This window comes from Chinchilla lanigera, unplaced genomic scaffold (genome assembly GCF_000276665.1).
Source record: "Chinchilla lanigera isolate Chin_1 unplaced genomic scaffold, ChiLan1.0 scaffold00062, whole genome shotgun sequence".
Lineage (NCBI taxonomy): Eukaryota > Metazoa > Chordata > Mammalia > Rodentia > Chinchillidae > Chinchilla > Chinchilla lanigera.
Window position 1 is genome coordinate 2,115,452 of NW_004955463.1, and position 21,861 is coordinate 2,137,312.

At 33.5% G+C, this 21,861-nt stretch overlaps 1 protein-coding gene across 1 annotated transcript in view; it reads left to right on the forward strand.

Moving 5' to 3' along the window:
• Positions 1 to 21,861, forward strand: part of Sgcz (sarcoglycan, zeta) — a 1,013,519-nt gene that overhangs the window by 1,337 nt on the left and 990,321 nt on the right. The window lies entirely within an intron of this gene.

A 21,861-nucleotide genomic window follows, 5' to 3' on the forward strand; every position in this document is an offset into this window, starting at 1 on the left:
GGGCCGAGGGAGTGCGGGAGCGGGTCCGGGGAGCAGGTCCGGAGGGGGCGGGGCGGGGGCCGGGTCCTGGGGTCCCAGCAGCCGGAGGACAGGACGCTCACCCGCCCCGCCCGCACGCCCCGTCCCAGCCCGGGCGGCCACGGGGAGCGGATCTGCCAATTTGCTCCTCAGCTGGTGGGCATCGCTGCCTGTGGCAGCAGATTAAAGAAAAAAAAACAAAAACCTTAAAAAAATCAACAAACCACAAAATAATTTAAATGTCCCGCGCACTGTAAACGAAAAAGCAACAAAGGGGGCGATGGTAGGAGTTTTCCTTTTCTTTTTTAAAATTTTTCACCCTTTACCTCTGGCATTTTGTGCAGAGTGTATTTTTACTAAAGATTAAGATGAACTCTTGTGTAGGTGAGGACTTCTGTGACATCCTCTGTCTCATGTTGGGGAAACTTGACCAGCAGAGGGTTGGCCTGAAATGTCAGGAAAATGGGTTTGTCCAATAAGCTGATCTCAGAGTCCGGGAAATCCCCTTTAGAGTGTAAACCCTGCCTGCGGCTCCCCCTGTTTGTCCTGGTCTCCACGCTGTCGGGAAGGGAAAGGAGGGACAGACGGTGGACACTGGTGAAATTGGCTCTGCCACCGACAGGGCATGAAGTCAGGGCGGACCTTAGACATCCTTTGCACTGGAAACTCAGAACTCCTCAGAGGAAGACAGGCGAGGAGGAGCTTGCCTTGCGGCTCAGTTCAAGTTGACAGAGAACAAGTTTCTGTGTTCTGGGCAAGGTCACAGGCAGTAGACACTGGACCAGAAGTCTCCTCTTCTCTCTGTGCTGTGCCAAGAGAGAGAGAGCACTTTGCCATGTGCTTAAAAAGATCCCTCACTGCCTTTACCAAGCATGCTAGTGTCTTGTCAGAGGGGGTAGGTTTCATCTGAGATGTAAAAGACAGCATAAGAACAAGGTGTGCGATGTGTATTTTGTGCAGAAGGGGAGTATCCAGATTTTCGTGGTGATTGTTAACTGCAGGGTATGGTGCGACCCTATAAAACTCTAGAGGATGAACAGAAGAGAAGAATCCTGTGAGATGACCCCTGCTCCCATATTCCTTTAGTTTCCTGCTAGCTTACCATCTTCTGAATCCCCATAACCACAAAACTATTCAAATAAGTGAAAAGAAACCCACTATAGAAACTTCTGCCTAGTGTTAGTAGAAAATCCCAGCTTAATACCACATCAGTTCAGAGATTCTCATAGCCTGAGTGTGTGGCACGTTGTGGATGGGAAGCAGAGGGCAGAGAGCTGGAAGGGTTTGGGGCTGAAGGGGTGTGTTGGCAATGACTGGGGAAAGATGAAGGAAGATAAAGGATGGTCGGGGGTAAACGTTGAGATTCTTGAGAAATTTTGTCAGCACAGACTCCTACTGAGGGTCAGAACTGGCGCAATAGAAAATGTGGTCAAGCCTTATTAGAAAATGCTTGCGGTCCTCCAGTTTGGGTAATAAATTTGTGCTGTCACTTTTGACTACACTTCTGGAATACGGAAGCTTTGGAATGTTTATGCTCTGAAATGTATACACTTTGTGATGGATGCACTGGATGTAGGATTCCTTGTCTGAATTTCTTCTTACTACAGAGCTTCCTGGGATGATCAGTGGGGAAAGACCAGAGAAAATCTGGGGATTCTTATTTTTTGGCATGAAATGTCTGTTTTGACTTTTTATTATTACTCAGTGATGCTTATACTAAGCTACATCCACATAACACTTTAGTTTTTAATGGTGTCTAACAAAATGGAAAAAGTCAATGTTTATAGGGAGTTCATGAGTCTATCAGCACAAATATTCTAAGAATCTAGTTTAGCTTAGTTTTATGTCATAAGTATTATTAGGTGAAGCTGCTTTCTTCATTTTTGAAGAAGGAACATTCTGCTAATTGTCTTCTAGGAGGTAAACTATTTTCTTTGTGCAAGATTTGGACAAGATGTATATTTGTTGTTCAGGGTAGAAGGGCATGTTATTGTAGTAAACCATACAATAATGTCGTCTTTAACTTTTTATACTAAAGATACAATGCAATAATTAAGTGTTAAATCACTGCTATCATGATTGCAATCATAAAGTGCATATTGAAGGATTTATTGCTGAGAAACTAGAACATAGTTATGCGTACAAAACTTGCTAAAAGGCGAGCACGTATCATCATCTATTCTGCACACAAACCCCTGATGAAATAGATCAGTGGTAAAAATGGAGAGAGCTCTCTTCCAAAGAATTTTGGTTTGTTCTTTTGCTTTTGATCTCTGTTTCCTTCTCCAATGAATGCACAAACTTTACTGTGGATTTTGCTTTAGTGTTTGTTTTAAGGAAAAAACAACATCAAACAACCTAAAATATGGGTTACTGCTTTGGAAATGTGAATGTTAAGGAATATTGATACTAGAAAAACATCCTGCACCCTATAGTATCTCTGAATTAAACTGAATCCCTTTTAGTAGTTGATATTTAAATATTAAGTTTAGGTTTTACTTTAGTCCTGTAGTTTCTATGTTTTAAACAACTGGTCTTATATACTGGAAAAAAGACTGCTACTAAAAGCAAAAAGAAGCCCACTGTAGAAACTTGTGTCTAGTGTTAGTAGGAGATTAAACTTTAAAGGTTAATCTTTGTCAGAGATTTGGAGACTGAATAAATAATTTTGATTATGTGTATAACTCTGTTGATTCTTAGGGCTGAGAATTTAGCTCAGTGGCACAGTGCCTGCTTGGCAAGTGCAAGGTTCTGAGTTCGATTCCCAGTACCAAAAAGAAAAAATTCTTGGTTGATTCTTTTACTCAGCTTTTGAAATGCAAATTATAATTCAGTGGAATTAATTTAACAGTAAGAAATTATGCTTTCAGATGATGAGAATGTATAGGTGGATAATTATGATTTGCTTGATCAAGAATATAAAACACATCAAGATTATAGTACAATTTTTTCAGTCATGCTAGATCCCAGCTTTTACTTATTTATTTGTCAAGATTATCTCTTTAATGAGGTAAGAAATGACAATAGAATTTCTCTACTTGCAGAACATGAACAATTTTGAAGTGCAAACATTGTAAACTACATGGCTAATCCCGACGTCCACTAATCAGCTTTTCAATAGTGTAAGTTTAACTGTTAGAGTTAATTTAATGGAGTTCAGTCACTGTTGCTTAATGTTATCCCTTTAATTTGAACAAAATTTCATCTAGAAAGAACTTGAAGCTTGCCCTAGATAGGCAAGAAAAAACCTCCCCAGAATAATACAATTTAGGTCATTATAAAGGCACTGTATGGGTAGGAAATGATCATCCAGAAAAAACATATTATAGATCTTTAAACAAGAGGTTCATCTAAAAGTGCTGAAGTCTTCAACCAGTGTCATAATACATTCATCTACACTTCAATCAAATAAGGGAGTTGGGACTTGGAATAATTCTAAAAGCATTTTTCTATTTCATCAATAAGGCACAGCACAGGAAAGTCTAGTTTGCTGCAGCGTGGGAGGCTTTGTGAGTGTAAGTAGGTGGTATTTTTTATGTTAGTCATTCTATAGTGAAAAATAGTACTCTTCGATATGTGCCATATTTTTAGCAGCCTGACTTATATATTCATTTCTTCCTTTTGGTATAGAATAAGGAAACATTGGTGAATACTTTTTGCTTCTTCTCTTCCTTCTTACACATCTAAGGAATTGTAATCTTGATGTGTTTTATATTTTTGATCAATTCCTTGGGTCTCTCCACCCAAGTCCAGTTCCAATTCTCAGTTGATAAAAAGAACTAGCAATAAAGATTTAGTAATAGTTAACCTTGATTTTAAAGTTGATGCAATTTTAATTGATCATTCACAATTGCACACATTTAATAGAGAATAATACATAATGATTGAAGCAAACCAATGTAGACATCACCTTTTTGTGGTGAGACACTTGAATTTTCTTATCCATTTTAAGTAATGCAACAGATAATAGCTTAAGTTTTTTATATTTCAAAATAGACTTAATGAACTGAAATAAACTTCAATCAATACCAGTGAAACACTTTTCCTTAGATAGGAGGAACAAAGGAATATATCTATATAAGGAATAGAATTACAAAACATACCTTTGAAGAAAGTTGTGCAAATGACTTCTTGAGAAATCTCTAGTGGTCTGCTGTCTTTACTAAGCGTATATTCCAACCTCCCTACGGCTGTTACAACTTTGCTGATCTTCAGACCTTACCAATTGAAATACATCAAATTTTGAAGTTTCAGTAAAAAGAATATCTCAAGATTTATGTAATCAGAGTCATAGCTCCACAAGATGGCTTAATGCTGTAAGACAATAAGTCAGCATGCGTCTTTTGGGGCATTACTTTTACATAATGTTTAGTCAGATGTTTTCTCATACCATATTGAAATTTCAGCTAAAATAGAATTTGACAGAGGTTGTAACTTTACTAGTCTCAGAAGGAAGACCATTTACTTTTGTCCAAATCTCTATGCATTTCTTGAGTATATGCATTTAAACTGGCAACTAAATAACTAAATGTTTACATGCCCAAAACAATTAAATTTATAAACTTAATTATTGAGAACTGTGTTTGGCTTTTGGTAAAATTCTCAGCTTCTATAGCTGAGTGACTAAATTTAAGCCACCTCATTTTATAACACTGCAGGTTTTAACGTATTAACATCTAAGTGTTTATTTTACTATTTGTCCCTTGAAAAATGTTTAAGGCAGGAAGTGATTTTATATCCTCCATGAAACTGACTAGAGAGTTCCAGCACAACCAGAGAACGAGCGAATTTAAAGATCACTATCACTTCCAAAGGATTATAGAGGCTCATATTCCAAAAATTAAACATTGTACCAAGTGCCTTGAGAGACTTTATGATGTTTCTAAATGATATTATATTGTGGATTGAAAGGTATTATAAGTTCTGGTCAGATTTTAGAATATTTATACTGTTCTGTTGGTGGTAAATAAGTTATCTACAGTGTGTCTGTTCCAAGTTGACATTACAAAAAAACCTCTTTAAAAATAAAAGATTTCAGCCTTCAGCCACAAAGGCTGTAATTGCCTATCAGTGAAGCAAGGGCTGAATCTCCAGCCTCAGGTTTAATCCCAACAGTTACCCAAAGCAGAATGGAGTTCAGAAGCAGTTAGACTTCAGAGGTACACCAAAGAGTGTAAGCTTTCACGGTGCAGCTACAGTGTGCAACCTTGGAGAAATTAATTTATGTGGTTGGAAGAGTGTTCAAGGCTGAGTAGTATCTAGAGGAAATTGTTCAAATCCTGCTTCTGCTCTTCGCCAGTGGTGGTGGCACCCTGAGTGTGTTCATCCCTCTTTTGTCTTAGGTTTCTCAGATGTGGCAGGTGGAGAAGGGTGGGGTTAGGCAGGATTTGGTGTGGCTAAAGGGGTTTTGTTGCAGTGGTTTTTAGCTGCCATTGAAGAATTTGTTCAAATAGTATCTTCTAAACATCCCAAATAGCTGATGAAAGCAAAGGACCTCTGATTCAAGAGAGTTTGGGGACACTACGCTGTTTATTTCCTGTGAGCCCATGTGATATTGTCAAGAAATTTAAGACTGGAGAACACAAAGTAAAAGTCTCAGGATCAGCTGATCTCTAGTTTCCAGCTCTGTGAGTCTGTGGCTCTGTAACTTTTGAGAATGGTGTTTGAGTCCCCTTCAAAGAAAACAATTTTCATATTGATAAAGTTAAATAGCTCTTTTTAATTGCTTAACGATGGTCACATGTAAACATCACAACCTGTTTATCCTGTCAATATTTTATCTTTGTGTTATAGATACCAAAATGGAGAGTCAGAAAAATCACATTCAGAATTATGAGGTTAATAAGTAAAAGAATGAGGATTTAAATTTATTTATTCTGTTTCCAAATTCTATGCTTCTATATATAGGCCAAAACCAATGAAATTTTCAAAGAATTTTGAAATGTCTAACTGATTTCTCACTCAATTTCTTCAATATGCTAGTTTCAAAGAATAGTTATCCTGTTTGAGCTGTAGTCATGATACTTATTCTTATTACAGGATACAGTTGTTCACATTACATTTTTTAGGTGGTGTGTGCATTCCTAACTTGTGAACCAAGTTACTGTTGGTTTTTATTTGTTAATAAATCCCAAGAGAAAGTGATAGATAAATCATAAAATGGCACCATTGAGTAATATTTTCATAACCTTAAACCAATCTTTTAAAATTAAATCCTATATATTTTATTAAGTTGTACTAGTTTTCCTCGTTATATTGCTTTTCAAATCACTGCAAATAATTCTGATCTTTTTGGAATGTAAATGAAACACAACTTCTAGTATGGATTTGACATCTCAGCCTGATGTACAGTTAGATTCGTCTTAAAATTTAAAAAAAATCAGGTGATCATAGCTAAAATTATAAAATGCTCATATTTATGTTATACCAGAAATCTGGGTATAAATACTAGGTAATTTAATCACTAGTGAAGTAAGTGTCTCATTGACAAACTTTGAGATTTAACAGAATTAAATAAATGACAGAGAAATAAACTTTATTTCAAGTCTCGATGTAATTTTTTACATCATCCTTTCCCCAAAATTTTTCAGATAAAAGCTAGCAATTATAAATGTGGATATGCATATATGTAATAAAACATTATGTAGGATGGGCCTTTCTTTTATATTTGTAAAGGGTAGCTATACTTAGTAACACCTTTTTTGAGGATGATGTTTAAAACTTTTGCAAGTCTCAGCAATTAGGGTCTAAATAGATGTTATGATTTATCTGATAGCATGGATTTTCTAGTTCAAAAGCTTCATTTTGCTATCTTCTCTTTCATGATCTGTACTAGATTTTGGCCCTCCTCTGGAGATAATTTTCCTTGAAGCATGGTTTTTATTATTGCTTGAGTGATAGATTAAGTGACATAAAGAGGAGCACACACAGAGCTTCACTAGCCCTGGGACTTGCAGAGAGACTGGAGTGCCTCACATTGTGAATGCTTCCCGCAAACCCACCTGCTTGGTCATGTTTCAGTGGAATGAGTGACTATTAGCTGTGAACATTCTGGGCAACTCCAAAAACAGTTTAAAATGCCAACTTTAAAACTATGAGAGCCAAGAGGCGACCCTATTTGTCTTTACTGGAAGAATAATGCTTCAATTACTAACCCACTTACTATCATTACCTAACTTTTTTCCACATTTGTTTTAAAATCTCACTTTTCATAAGATGTCTAAAAATCCCATACTATCTACTTAAGATAAAAGAACCTTTGATTTTTTCTGGGATAGAAACAACCAATTCCACTGCCATAAGCCACAGGTTTTTGTGAGGCATGATATAATAAATCAGTCCCATGAGTGGGAAAATACTGTTAGTGCTGTGATTCTAAGAGTTTATACATATATTTAATAAGAGTATATTTATAAGTATATTTATATTCTAAGAGTATATATATATATATATACATACATTTAATGAGTATATTTATATATACTCAGAGTATTTGAGAAATTTGAAAATCCAAAACAGATGAAAAAGCTTATTCAATGAGGTAAATTGCTTACCTTGAGATGTACTGAATTACATTTTAGCTTTCCGTGTCTTCTTCAACATAGGATGCATTAGAAATTATATCTCATCTTAAAACAGAGTTATTTCTACTCGTTCTGGGCAAATGGTTGCTGTTTAATATTATGAATCTTTTTCATCATAAAATTGATAGCATTTCTCCTTTACCTTAGTTCTCTATTTTTACTATTGAAGCATATTTCTTGCCCATCTTTAACAAATACTTGTATTTTAATTTAATTCCTAGTTTCACAATACTTTTTCATATCCCTTAATACTTTCATAAAGAATTAATGGTTATAACTAAATAAAAACAAATTTATTTAAAATTATTGGAACCTTTTACAGAGGTGCAATTATTTTCATAATGTCAGTGTACCGATCACACTATTTCATATCTTGGGGAAAACTTTAATGCTCTCTGCTTTTTCTTTAATTTCTTAGGGGCTATGAAATATAGAAAAGTTAAATTATAACATTGTACATATCTAGTTTTGCTTTGTGCATACCTTCCATTCCATATAAGAGCGGAGTAATTCGTGAACCTGTTTGCTGCCAAGTGAAGCCCATTGTAGGGAGGGTGAAAGAGCCATGCTTAACAGCAATGGTATCAAAGCCCTTATCCATTCTACGGCCTTCTTTGTTCAATCACTATTAAATTTTTTTGTCGTTATTCTCAAATTTGACCTTTGTGAAGAATGATCATTGAACTGATAAATTTCTGAAGCCTATTACTTTCAGTTAGTGTGGAGACATTCTTTCAGGAAAAGTTAAAATAAATGAGTTCATCTTCAGAATTTTATTTAATGTTTTCCAATCTACTTTGTAAAATCAATGTTTTGATCAGTTAATTGCTCCAGGCCACAGAAGCAGTTAGACTTTTAGCTGTTTTATTTCATCTCATTAAGTTTCTTAAAGTTCATGCCCAAGTCATAGTTCAAAGAACAGTTCCATGCACATTGTTATATCTTAATGATAAAGCTTCTCATTAAATCATTCCTGGGAGAAAGTATGAGGACTTAGTAATTGTGGAATGGGAAATACAGAGCTGGGTGTGGCAAATGCAGCTGAGGATTCTGCATGGGCTTCTGAGTTCAGTTACAATTCATACCTGTCTACATTGCTATAAATATTAATCTTTGGTAAAGGATACCTATCTACTTCACCTATACCCTAAAATAATAATTACTTATAATCTATAATGAAAAATTATAACTAACTTTAGAATGTTCAACATTAACAAGCAGCACAGCTTTTTGAAACCCCTACTTCATATTTAGATATACCTGATGTGAATTTCAGAAATTTTTAAAAAGTTATGATTCAAAGTGCAGTAAACTTTTAATTTTAAAAGTAAGATGCTATCTCAAACAACTAAATAGCAGTGTTGTACTTTATCTTGACTTTTATGGACTTTCATAGTTATAAAGATTATCTGTGAACATGCTGAGTGTAAAATTTGCTTTCTTTACCTCTGCTTTCTGGTGTTTAATGAGATACATTATCCATCTTATTTGTAAACTTTGTTCTCATTCAAAGTTATGGAATTGTACTTTAGTGTTTTCCAGCATATACAATGCTATGAAGATTCAAAGCATTGAAATTTTTTTCTACTTATGGTGCTACTGATGGATAGAATCAGAATGCAAATGTATAAAGATAACAAGATGAAACGTCAATGAGAACTTGGGAGTGTTTACAGTAAATTATAGTTTAATTGAAATGTAAAGAATGATTCAAAATAAACATAAAATCAACAGAGTAAGTGTCATACCTCTATCATGAGATTCCTTGACTTAAATATTCTATCCAATGTCTAAATTTTACATTAAAAGACCTACAATTCATTGTGGCTTGTACTGGTAGGTTTATACCTTATCATTCTTTGGTATATATATTGTGAATTCTTAGCAAGGATTTGAGTTTTAAATATTTTCACTGGCTATACACTGTAGGAATTCATAGCTATTTGACGTTTTCTTTAACAGTCTCTTGATAACTCCCTTGAGTGTGCTCTTTCCAAAGTTTCTGAGACCTAGGCTTTTACCCATGATGTTTTTCTAATAATTATATATCCACGCATGGAGCTTTTACTTTTATTCACAAGGTACTGATATGGAGTGATACATTTCCACCTCCTACCTCTCACTTGAGCTACGTGGCTTCTTTTCTAGTTTTCAATAATTTACTACAAATCTATGTCTGAATGTTTCCAAATGACTTCCATTTAACAACTCTGGGAAAACTCTTCACTGTGTGACAAATCTGTGCTTCTTGAAGCATCCTGATTTGTTTCACTGTTTACTTAGGCATAAGTTGGAGCACTGAAAATCTTCATCTACCTACCCTTTTTCACCATCTCACTTACCCAATTAATCAGCAAGTCTGTTATATGATATAGTCTGTATTTTCTCTTTAATATCTTTTGTTAAAATCCTAAACCAAGTTCTCATCTTTTCTAATCTGTTCTATCCTAATACATTTCCATATTTCTATTCTAAATATAGATATCCTAACATCCATATTTTGATCCTAGGAAATATGTCTAGTGCAGATTTCTTGAAGTGATACTGGCCATATTACAGTCACTGTGAATGCGATATAGCCCTAGAACCCCCGGGTGGGGTCAGAATCACTGCAAAGGGATAAATACATGGTCTTTTAAAATTTTGTGCAAGTTAGTTTAGAATATGTTGGGAACTACCAGAAACTGGAACATTAAAAATGACCCTCATACTAACTAGAAAAGGAGTTAAAAGCTTTCAGAAATGCCTAAAGTGACTCTCCCAAAGGAAGAAAAGATGGCTTCTGGAAGCTAGACCTGACAAGTAGCCACTGATTGACTAAGACAAAAATGTTCAGGAAAAGGAACCACAGACTCTTTGCAGATAAAAATGACCAGTTTTAAAAGATTTTCTGCACTGATGAAATCTTCGTATTATCCTATCTCAGAGCCATAAATTATGTTTGACAATTTCCTTAAATGATTTCTGTATTCTTGACAGTTTGATCAGATTTCTTATAGCCAAAACTATTATCTGTCTTTGGAAATTTGAGAGCTTTGTCTCCTCGCGGTGGCCCAAAGACGTTCTGCTAACACAGTAAGCCCATTCACTAGGAGAGGCTGGCTTCTAGGAATCTCAGTGAAGATAGCCCAGAGGTTTTAGATGCATATGATTCCTAATGAATCCAATTGTTTGATCATGTGCGTATCTTTTGGTTAAGTGGCTTCACAATTGTTTCACCATTTATATCTGTCATTCTTTGGTAAAAGTTATAGTGTAAAAGTTTTAGCTGTTTTACAGTGGCTAAAATAAGTCCTTACTAGGAGTAAGGTAATGCAGATATGCATATATCAAAGTAGGAATTGAATTTTAATATCAGACTGCAAGATGTCTGGTGACAGCAATGTGTAGTGAGGAACTTCCTGAGAAGATGTGATTTTCAAGGTGAGGCCACCTGTCCATGGTTTCCTAACACATTTTAACTATTCTCCTTCTTCCTAGCAATCTCCAGGCAGCTAATTATGGGCAATGCACCATTCCACATTTTCAGATATTTCTTGAATAATAAAATATTTTATCCTTTAACTGCTTAAAATGGTTTGTTGATTTCCTATTTCTTGTTTCATAATACACACTCCTCAAAGTAATAAAACATTAAAGAGATAGCTCATCTCCAGGCTAAGAACTCTGTCCTACCTACATCCATGTGGGTACGTGTTCTCCCTCTTTCCCTCCTCCTCCTCCTCATTTCCTCCCTTCTTCCCTCTTTCTCTACTGAATAATTCACTTTTCCTTCATCAAGGCAGCTCCTTTTCTTCTCCTGTAATGTTGCATGTATACTTGTCAGAACACATCTCTACTTCTTTGGCGTTAGAATTCCTACTTATTGACCAATAACTGGTCTTCAGAAGAGAGGGCTGTTTTTTCTTTGCATTCCTTCCTACTGTGTACATTTAGCTGGATCATACATTTTAAACTAATTTATTGTGTACAGAAAGTAGACTATTTGAAAACATTCTTTGGCAGCTTGTTGTATATTGGTTAAGGTGCACTATATGGTCAAAATAATTGACTATATTCTTTTTTCATTTTAAAGAGGTAGTGAAAAAGAATAATAGCAAAATACCAACAACATAGACAAAAACAAACAAAGCAAAAACAATGAAAGTGATACAGGGCTTCAAAACAAAATGATATGAGTTAACAGTTTTTGTTATATTACATATTGTTATGTTCAACAAAGTTGCTCAGATTACCAGATGTAAGAATGCAAGATTGATCAAACCATTGAAGACAATAAAATATAAAAACAAAAAAATACCATTATAAATGATACAGAGTTTCACTAGACAAGATGGTAGGAATTTACCATTGGTTGTTATATTTGAATACTGTTGTTTTTAGATTAGTTGTTCACATTACCAGATATAAGCATGCAAAATTGGTCAAAAAGGAAAAAATTATAGCAATTCAATTTTTTGTAGCTAAATCTTGGAAACAACTCAAGTGCCCATCAACTGGGGAATGGATAAAAAGATGTATTTTTATACAATGGAGTATTACTCAGCTACAAAAAAGATAAACTTGAGGCTTATATAGGTAAATGGATGCAACTAGAGACCATACTCATAAGAGAAATAAATCAGACCCATATGTATAAACATCATATTGTCTCCATAGTGTAAGAACCTGAAAGAGTAAATTAAACCCAAAATGTACAATAGATATTGTGAAAGGGAAAGAAATTGCTCAAAGAAATGAACAACTGGGATGAGGGAAAGAAGAAAAAAGAAAGATATATATGTATCTGGGATAACTGTACTGCTAATGTCTATAGTTATTTGAAAGGAATAATTGACTATATTCTGAGTTTCCTTGAAAAGACTGAATTTTTTCACTCAAAGACCAAGTCCTGGGTATATCTGTTAGGTTAAACTCATACTTCACATTATTTCTTAGTTCCATAATCTCTGTTTTGCTTGTTTTAGCTATAAATTATGAAAGGGTTATGTTACAAATTCTTGTCTTGACAGTGCATTTATTTATTTCTTTTGGTATTTCTCAAACTTTTTCTTTTATTTGTGCTATGTTGCCAAATACATACAGGTTTAGCATTGCTATATTTTATGGTGAATTGAGACTACATTATTATGCAATAACCCTCTTATCTCTTATAAAGATTTCCTCTTTAAAGTTTATTTGGTCTGATTTTAGTATAGCTACACTAGCTTTTGCAAACATCATTATGCCATTATCCAATTTTTTTTAGTGTTTCTGATATGTATATATATATATATGCATATTTTTATCCTTTTATTTTTAATTTATTTGTAAACATTTTTTCTGTATGTGTGGTGCTGGGGATTGAATTCACAATCCTGTGCTTGCCAAGCAGGCGCTTATGCCACTGAGCTATACCCCCAGCCCTGTAAACATATCTTAGATGTAACTTTGCAAATAACAGATATCTTCATTTTAGGAATCCATTTGGATAATGTTTTGGGTTTTGTTTATTGAATTTTATAGTGTATGCAATTTGGATTTATTTGTACTATTTATTTCTATGATTTTAAATCACTCCTTGACTTTTTGGCTAAGATCAAGCATGTTTCTACCATTCTAGATCATGTTTTAAAGTAGTTTGTGTTTATTTCTACCATTTACTTATTTCTACAATTTTAGATCATCATTTCTGTTCATCCCAGAAATCATTTTTCTGCTGTCTAAGGTAGATATGGTGATGGCAAACCTAATTTTCTTTGTAGTGTGAAAAAGTCTTTATTTTACTATTGTTTTTCAAATTACTCGTCTGAGTATACAATTCCAGATGATTCAGGTATTTTCTCTTAGACCATTAAAGATATTTCACTGTCTTCTTCATTTTAATGCTGCTAGTAAGAAGTCAGATCCTTGGCAAGCACAAGGTCGTGAGTTCGGTTCCCGGTACCGGAGAAAAACCGAAAAACCAAAAAAAAAAAAAAAAAAAAAAAAAAAGAAGTCAGATCTTAATCAAAACATCGTTTGATAGCAGTACTGTTCTTTCTCATGAGCTATTTTGAATTATTTCATTCTGTTTTTACTATTCATATTTTTGTATATGCCTTTTTATGAACTAAAAATATTCAGCTTCATACTTTATAAGCTTCTTGAATCTTTGTGAAAGAAGAAAATGGACTATGTTATAAGCAGAGTTTTTCTAAGAACCATCAGACTGTCTTTTTAAAGAAGTGTTTGCCTGGCAACTGCAACCTATGGTGATTATGCTCTACTTTTATGAGGCCTTATTTTTTCTTAAAAATATTCTGCATTGATTTTGCTGTGTGAAGTATGGAATACATATACCTATAAGTATAAACACTGGGGAATATGATTTTGGTTTTATATATTTACATATTTAATGCTACCTGCTATATCACTGATAAATGTTAGAAATTTATTGCATCCTTATTGATATATTTTGACAATATTTGATGATAAGTCAGAAACTTATTAGGGGAAGAATATTATCTTCTTTAGTCTGCTTTTCTTGTTCTTCATTATTTGGTCCAACAAAGAATAAACACATGAGTTACACGATGTGTAAACTGTACCTACTTCCTTTGACAAATAAACTACATAGTTCTAGGTTTCTTTTTTGTAAGTCTTTCACCTGTACAGTCATTTTTGAGTCAGGTGGGAGAATTTTTACTTTGGATTTCTGGGGCTAACTTTTGAAGCAAATATATACCAAAATAGTGTTGACACTATATTTTTGTAGCTGAATTTTTCTTACTGTGGTCTTTCTACTATGTAACTGATTTTGAATTTTATCTTTTCTGTAATGCTTAGCCTTGGGAGAAAAATTTTTCCAGATTCTATATCTTTGATATAGAATTAGTGACAGTAATCTTTGTTCAGCTCAATTTTAGATTAGCCACAGGCTACGTGGTTTTTAGGCATCATAATATATGCTCTAAATTTTGTAAAGTAGAAAAGAATCCATGTTGTTTGATTCACAATCCTGTGATCCCCTTATCCCCAGGGAAAATTTTTCCACAAGTTTCTGAAATTTCCATATTTAAATTACTCTTTTGAATTGTGAGAGTACTTCTCAACTTGAGCTCTTATGAACATTAACTTACAATAAAATTGAACACTGACAATCACTAATTTTGGATTTTCTCTCTGTGATTATTTTAAATTTTTCATGGATACCTGCTTCTCTATTACAGAATAAAGAAAGTTTGTTTTCTAACACACACACACACACACACACACACACACACACACACACAACCCTACACACCCTTCCCAAATTGGTTGGTCAAGGACCTGAAAATTACAGTGGTCTTTTTGGCCTTTAAAACATTAATCCATCAAGTTGAAACAAAATCTGTGTGTATGTGTGTGTGTGTGTGTGTGTGTGTGTGTGTGTGTTCATATTTACATTGACTTCAGCTTCATGGAGCAAAAATAGTGACTGAGATATACTGTTGCTTTCATGGTTTTCTAAGATCTTCTGTTTTTGTTGAATCTAAGTGGTCCAGGACTTGGATGCTTAGTGTTTGATTTGTTTTTGACTATAACAAGAATTTTCACAGGTATTTAGTTAGGGTTAGACCCTATTATTTTAATTTCTAAGTATATTTATAGGCACTAATATTTTCTATTTTTTCTTGTAATTACTTTAAGATCTAGTTTTACTTATGGTGATATTGCAGATCCATGCAATAGACATCAAAAAGATGTTAGTCATTTGTAAGAATTGTTTAGTAAATGACTTTTATTTTGCTTTTGCAATCTTTTGTCCCATCATCATTATTTTTACACTTGGAAAATAATGTTTTACACTTGTCACCTAAAATGTTGCTGCATCTAGTAGGCACTTAATGGATATTTGTTGAGTTAATTACCTTTGACTGAAAGTGGCTTTCCAGCACTGATCTTACCACTCTTTTCCCCTTCAAGTTCATTAAGTGTCACACATGTTAGAAATGCACTAGAAATAATTTGTAAACCCAGTATAGCTCTCTTGTTCATTAAACTTCCTGTTACACTCACTGTTCATTTTGATAAATTGAATAATATGCAGCATTCAGGTAAATATGTGACCTCCTAAGTCTCCTGGTACTGCTTGTATTATAATATAATGAAATCATTATGATCTGAGTAGAGTTAGCATATTCTGAGGAAAAATTTCCATCAAAATCTGACAGTTGTAGAAAGAAAAACATGTCTTTCCTCAATGATCATTCAATCGAAATTGACATTTCTCATTCTTGACCAGTAATAGGAAATAAATGTTAGCATCTGAAAGTAGAAGCTGCATGCAAGTTTATGCCTGATGAGATCATGGATTATATTGATTCAGCACAGTATCTTCACCTATCTCAGACAAATCAAGATTGTTAGTTTCTATTTATCCAAATCACACACCATGTAGAATACATCAATTGAAACTTTTTTGAAAAAACACGAGAGAAAGTCAAGGAGAATAGTATCATGAGAGTAACCCACACATATAACCCTGAGTTCAATTTATGGAATATTAATCTCTGAAAATGAGCAAACTTAAATAATGACTAACAAATAATAAACATTATGGCGATAGCCACTCCCATTCAAATATCATTTATGAAAGTAATTAATAATGGTTATTAAACAGTGTGAGTATGAAAGGTCTTTACTTCTCTAATCATGGAGTATTTGGAGTGAAATGAGTCACAGCCTGTTCACTGAAGGAGAAAACTAATGCAGTCTAATAATCTTTAGAAGCCAGTTATAGCGTACTCTCTTCTTGCTGTTTTGGAGCCATGTAGACACGGATTCATTTCCATATGACAGTTGAGTGACTTTGAGAAAGATATTGAACATTCCTAAATGTCATTTTTCCCAAATATTAAAATGCAGTGTGCATATATATATATTCCATTTAGCTTGTGAAACTATGATGGGTTAACATACAGTCAGTGTTTGAAATATCAATTGTTATTTCATTACTATTGTTAATGAGGTATGCACAAAATGGTTACTAAGAATGGATATAACATGATTTTTTTAATATGTTCACTCACTTGGGCAAGGCAGTGTTTCACCCTGGAAAGAGATGCTAATGAACTGACTGTGGGGAAGAGTTAGCAGGTGGCTATGTTAAAATCTTCCTGGGATGAGATTTGAATTTTGATTTTTGCATGGTTTTATGACAAAACTAGATGTAAGTTCTTGAGTTTAGAATTATCAAATGCTCTCCAAAGGTTCTAAACTGCCTAAAGGTAGCTTTTAATTTTAAATACAGAGAAAAGTCAATCAGCCTACACCTAAAAATATGCATTGGAATGTGTTTTGCATGCATTAAAACCCAATTTCACGTCTCACCACGTTTAACTAATTTTTTGCTTAACTAGTTTCAGATCCTGGGTATTTTCTTTATTCGTAGTAGGACACATAGTCTACTTTAATTTATATAGACATCTATGAATAATTTATATATTCAGTATATTTGTGTACAGGCTTTGAGAAAGGTTGACTCTTTGAGGAGTTTTTTTTTTTTTTTGTACTGGGAATCAAACTCAGGACCTTGTGCTTGCCAGGCAGGCACTGTGCCACTGAGCTGTATCCCTGGCCCTCCTTGAGATATTTTTTAAAATATTTTTTTTGTTTGTTTGTTTGTTTTTGGTGCCAGGAATTGAACTCAGGAACTTGCACTTGCCAGGCAGGCACTTTAAAATAGTTTCTATAAGAAATTTAAGAGAAGTGAAATACTAAAAACAATTTCCCTGTCAACATACAGAGATAGAATATTTGTGCTTGTGTGCATGTGTGTGGTAATGGGCATCGAACCTAGAGTCTTTGCCCAGAACGACATTCCTAGAACTACTTTAAAAATAAATTTATTTATCTCAAGACAGGATTTTGTTAAATCACTAATTTGCCCAGGCCAGGTTCAAACTTATGACTCTCCTGCCTCAGTCTCTCAGAGTGCTGGAATTCTAGGGGTGTGTGGCCATGCCTGGCTAACAAATATCTTAATAGAATGGAAAAGAAAGATTGTGTTAAACACATGTATATTATATAATAAATGAGCTATATCTTATATAGCATTTATTGTCCCTATGTTTACTAAAGTTGTCATGATGGTATTTTTCAGTGATGTAGATTTCTTTCATTCTCAGAGCCTCTGTTTCTTAATCTTTGTTTTAATCTGTTTTCTTAATATTTTGCTTGAGGACTGTATGCTAGAATATTTCACTTTTCAATTTGTAAAAGGAGGCACACTACTTTATGTGCCTATGGTAATATTGCAAAATTCTTAGTGAAAAACTGAATGTTTATCTGTCAAGAAAACTTAGAGAAAGTAGTGCTGGTAATATTCTTTCCCCCACTTTTGGGCATACAGCTGGTAGGAGAATCTTGGTTAAAGCCTTGCTTTGTTTGGTTTGTATAATTTGCCATAAATATATCCAGCCTTCTGGTTATGGAACTCAAACCAGAATCACTACTGACATTTCCAAAAAGTTATTTTAGCAAATTCAATTCTTTCCCCTGCCTTATAGTGTCAATGCTAGATCTTATAAAATTTTTGAATTACCAATTCGGTATAGAATATAAGCATAGAAGCAAAATATGAGGTCTGAAAATAGATAGAATCTACACGTCCTCCTAAAGCATGGTCTGGAATTTGACATTAGGAATCTTTACCATTTCATCTTCCCTCTTTTCCTGATCCAGTGTGCAGTTGGAACTGTTGCCAAAATTTTTCTTCCACTTTATTACAGTTGGAAATAAAAGTTCAAGGAGACATGAATTTTATTCTTTCAATTATACCACTCTATATATTTGTAACTCTATTTCTATTACAGTTGTAACTACTACAACCACATTCTATGACTGCGCTTCTTTAACATAGTTGACACTTAGAAGATATAATTTTGGGAACATAAATTAATAAGGTGTTTGACTTAATAGGGTGCTGATAGCAATAGTGATATTCATGGTGTCCTTTTGGGTTTATAGAGAATTAGTATGGAGTTATGTCTACCCCCATTTAGAAAAATTTTGAAATATACTGTAAAGGACACAGAAAACCTTTTTTTTTTTTGAAACTAGAAATGACTTTGTTTCCAACCTATTGGCCAGGAAAGAAAAGCCGTGGATGTGGGCAGGTGTTAATAGCAACAGATATCAGAGTAGATAGGGCTATACCTGAGATGTTTTGGGCATCAGCTCCACTGTTCCAAATTAAATTTGAAATCCAAAACATATGTCCATTTTCAAAGGGCACTAAAGGTGCTCTGTTGGTGAGAGTAGCCTCAGACACTTCAAACAAAAGAAAGGAACAATGACATTCAAGAAATTGCTATTTTTAATTTTTGGATTAAAAGTTAGACCACCTTATTACTATCTCAGTTTTCATATAGATGTCGTTACTATCTGAGTCTTCACATCTTGAAAAATGTGTTTCTTCAGTTTATTATCAGTGTAAGTGCATACAGCTTTTTAGTGGGTGACACTTAGGAGTTTATTACTATTCCACAGCTTACAAAAGAAAACTTAGATCTTGATGGGATCAGAGTGTTATAGTGAAAGTTTCAGTTCAACTTGTCTTAGTAGTAACGTTTTATAATTTGGACCTAGAAAGCTTGCACTTACTGCTCCTGTTCTAAAAAAAAGACCTATAGCAAGCTGTGTGACAGTCTCACACCTGTTTCTCCTGATCATCCTCAGCTGGTAAGTGGGTCAGTACCATAAACTCTGCTAAGCACTGCAGAGATGGATAGGTGTAGATGTACCTGTGCTCCAGATAGAAATCTAACAGAGCTTCCCCAACAGCAAGAGTCTAGATTCATGCCACAACATGCTATGATCCTCTCTGGTTAACTAAGAGACTTATAAATAATTTTTGCACTGTTTTATGTATTCAGCAATCTACGCTGTCATTACTTAAAGATGAAAAAGGAGTTGTTTCTAGATGAAATACTAAAAGATGCAACCTTAACACTGTTTTATGTGTTGTATCCTCCACGTGTTTTCATCACAGTCTCATTATCTGGAACTTCTCCTTTCTTTCTAATTGAACGCACACCTGCTCTTCCTTTCTTATGGAGTTTTCTTTTTCACTTGCTGTTAGTAACATTCCCTAAAGACCAATTGCTACATTACATCCTTAAAATTGCTCCTTCAGCAGCCTGGTTAGGCAATTATCTTGGGAAGAGGAAGTTAAGTCACAGTGTTCAAAATCTGTGTCTGAGATTTCTTAAATATGACCTCTATAAGGACTGTGCCTCTCTTAGGAAGATAAATTATAATGTGATCTCCCCACTGTTCAGGCAACCTGCCTGAGGTTGAAAAGGAAAACGTGCATGTCTAGCATGACAAAATATTCTGACAAACCTTGGAAGCAATTAGGAAACATACAGAGGTTCTGGATTTCAAGTTTAATTTTGATTAGCTAATATAGTAGATATTATACAAGTGATTTATACTCGTAGACACAGTAAAGTTTGATGAGTAAAATTAAAACAGTGAAATAAATCTCAATAAGTGTTAACATGCAGAACATTAAATGAAAGAAGCTGTGCTGGGATTTTAAATTTTCCTGTAAAGCACGTGTTTTAAGTACTTTAAATAATAAATATCTTTGCCAAGGTATATATGCTTTTCAGATTATTGTTCTGCATGTTCTTTTATGCAACAAAATCAAAATTTCTCGTTATTTATAGTGAAAATATTTTGTAATTTTGGAAAAGGAAAAGATGTAAATAAATTTTATATTATGGATTTTAAAATCATAATAGATGTTTTTAATACCATTTTTGGTGCTTAACTTTTGTTACATCAAAATAGGTGATCTTTTAGAAGGTGTGTCATCAGCTAGCATTTTATTATGCTAGAATAAAATTATGAAATGCTAAAGTGAATAAGCAAAAACTGCTAGTCAGTGGAATCAAACAGGGACACATTTTTAAAAAAATAGTGATAACATAGGCAAATTTAAAAGTATTAGGATTCCTAAAGGTCAAAGGGTATACGGCTCTACCTAACATGTAATATAATTTTGTATTATTAATAACTAGTTATAGCTGCACAGCTTAGAATAGTTCTTACTTCAGTAAAGAGCAGTGCAATAATTGTAAATTGTAACTTTGCAATCTTCTTATTATATAAAATATCATTATTATATAGAATGTGAATGTGTAGGTTTAAATTTAAATGTCTTCTCACTTTTGTTACCCTAATCCTCTGAAAATTATTTGTTTTAAGATGTAGATAGATTGCTATGTTCTATGAAATTTGTAAATCTATGAAAGATTATGATATTTAGGATGCCTTATAGAAATAATTGGTATTTGTATTTTTCTCCAGGTAGACTGATACTGTGTAGAAAATAGAAAAGTAGTAGAGAGGCTTTTAAATAATATTTAATATGATTATTAATATTCCTAAAATATCTATATTATAAAGTCAAATTTTTAACAAATATAAATATTTTCATTTGACTCTTTTGATGTGTTTTATGTATAAAACCCCTGAATTTTCTATAAAAACATATGTAAAATATCTTTCTATATCATTTCTCAAAAAGTTGTATTTTAGATATATTTTACTTGTGCATGATATATTTTTAAAAAATTAAAAAATCTAGCAGATTCTTAACAACTACTTGTGGGCACTGAGTTATTCTTTTGCTATTATAGTCTAGTGGAAGTATGTAGTGTCTCTAATGTTATTTAAAAATTATTATTTCTGTTTCTTTGTTTTTCATTTACTACTCTCTTTAAAATAAAAAAATAAAATTATTATTTTCTTATTCCCTTTAATGATTTGATCAATCTTCTATTCTTACATTTTCTATTCTTACTTCTATTCTTACATTTGGTAATCTGAGTAACTTAGTTGAAGATAACAATATAGTAACCACTGTTGATCCCTATCTTTTGGTTTGAAACCTTGTATCATTTTTAATGTCCTTGCTTTGTTTTGTTTATATTTTGCTATTGTTCTTTTTTTGTACTATTTTCTTTAAAATAAAAAAATAAAAAAATTAAGAACTAATAAACATATGTTTCCTTAAAACTTTATATGAGCTTTTTTCTAACTAAAATGAAATTATTTTAAAATACATAGCATATATAATTATGTTTGTCTGGTTAGATCAGTTTGTAATCTCCTTTCTATTATGCTTAAAATGATGGGACAACAGGCATTATATTCCTTGGAGCATTTTTAAATTGTTAATTCTAGGGGCTGGGGATTTAGCTCAGCGGCAAAAGCGCCTGCCTGGCAAGCACGAGGTTGTGAGTTC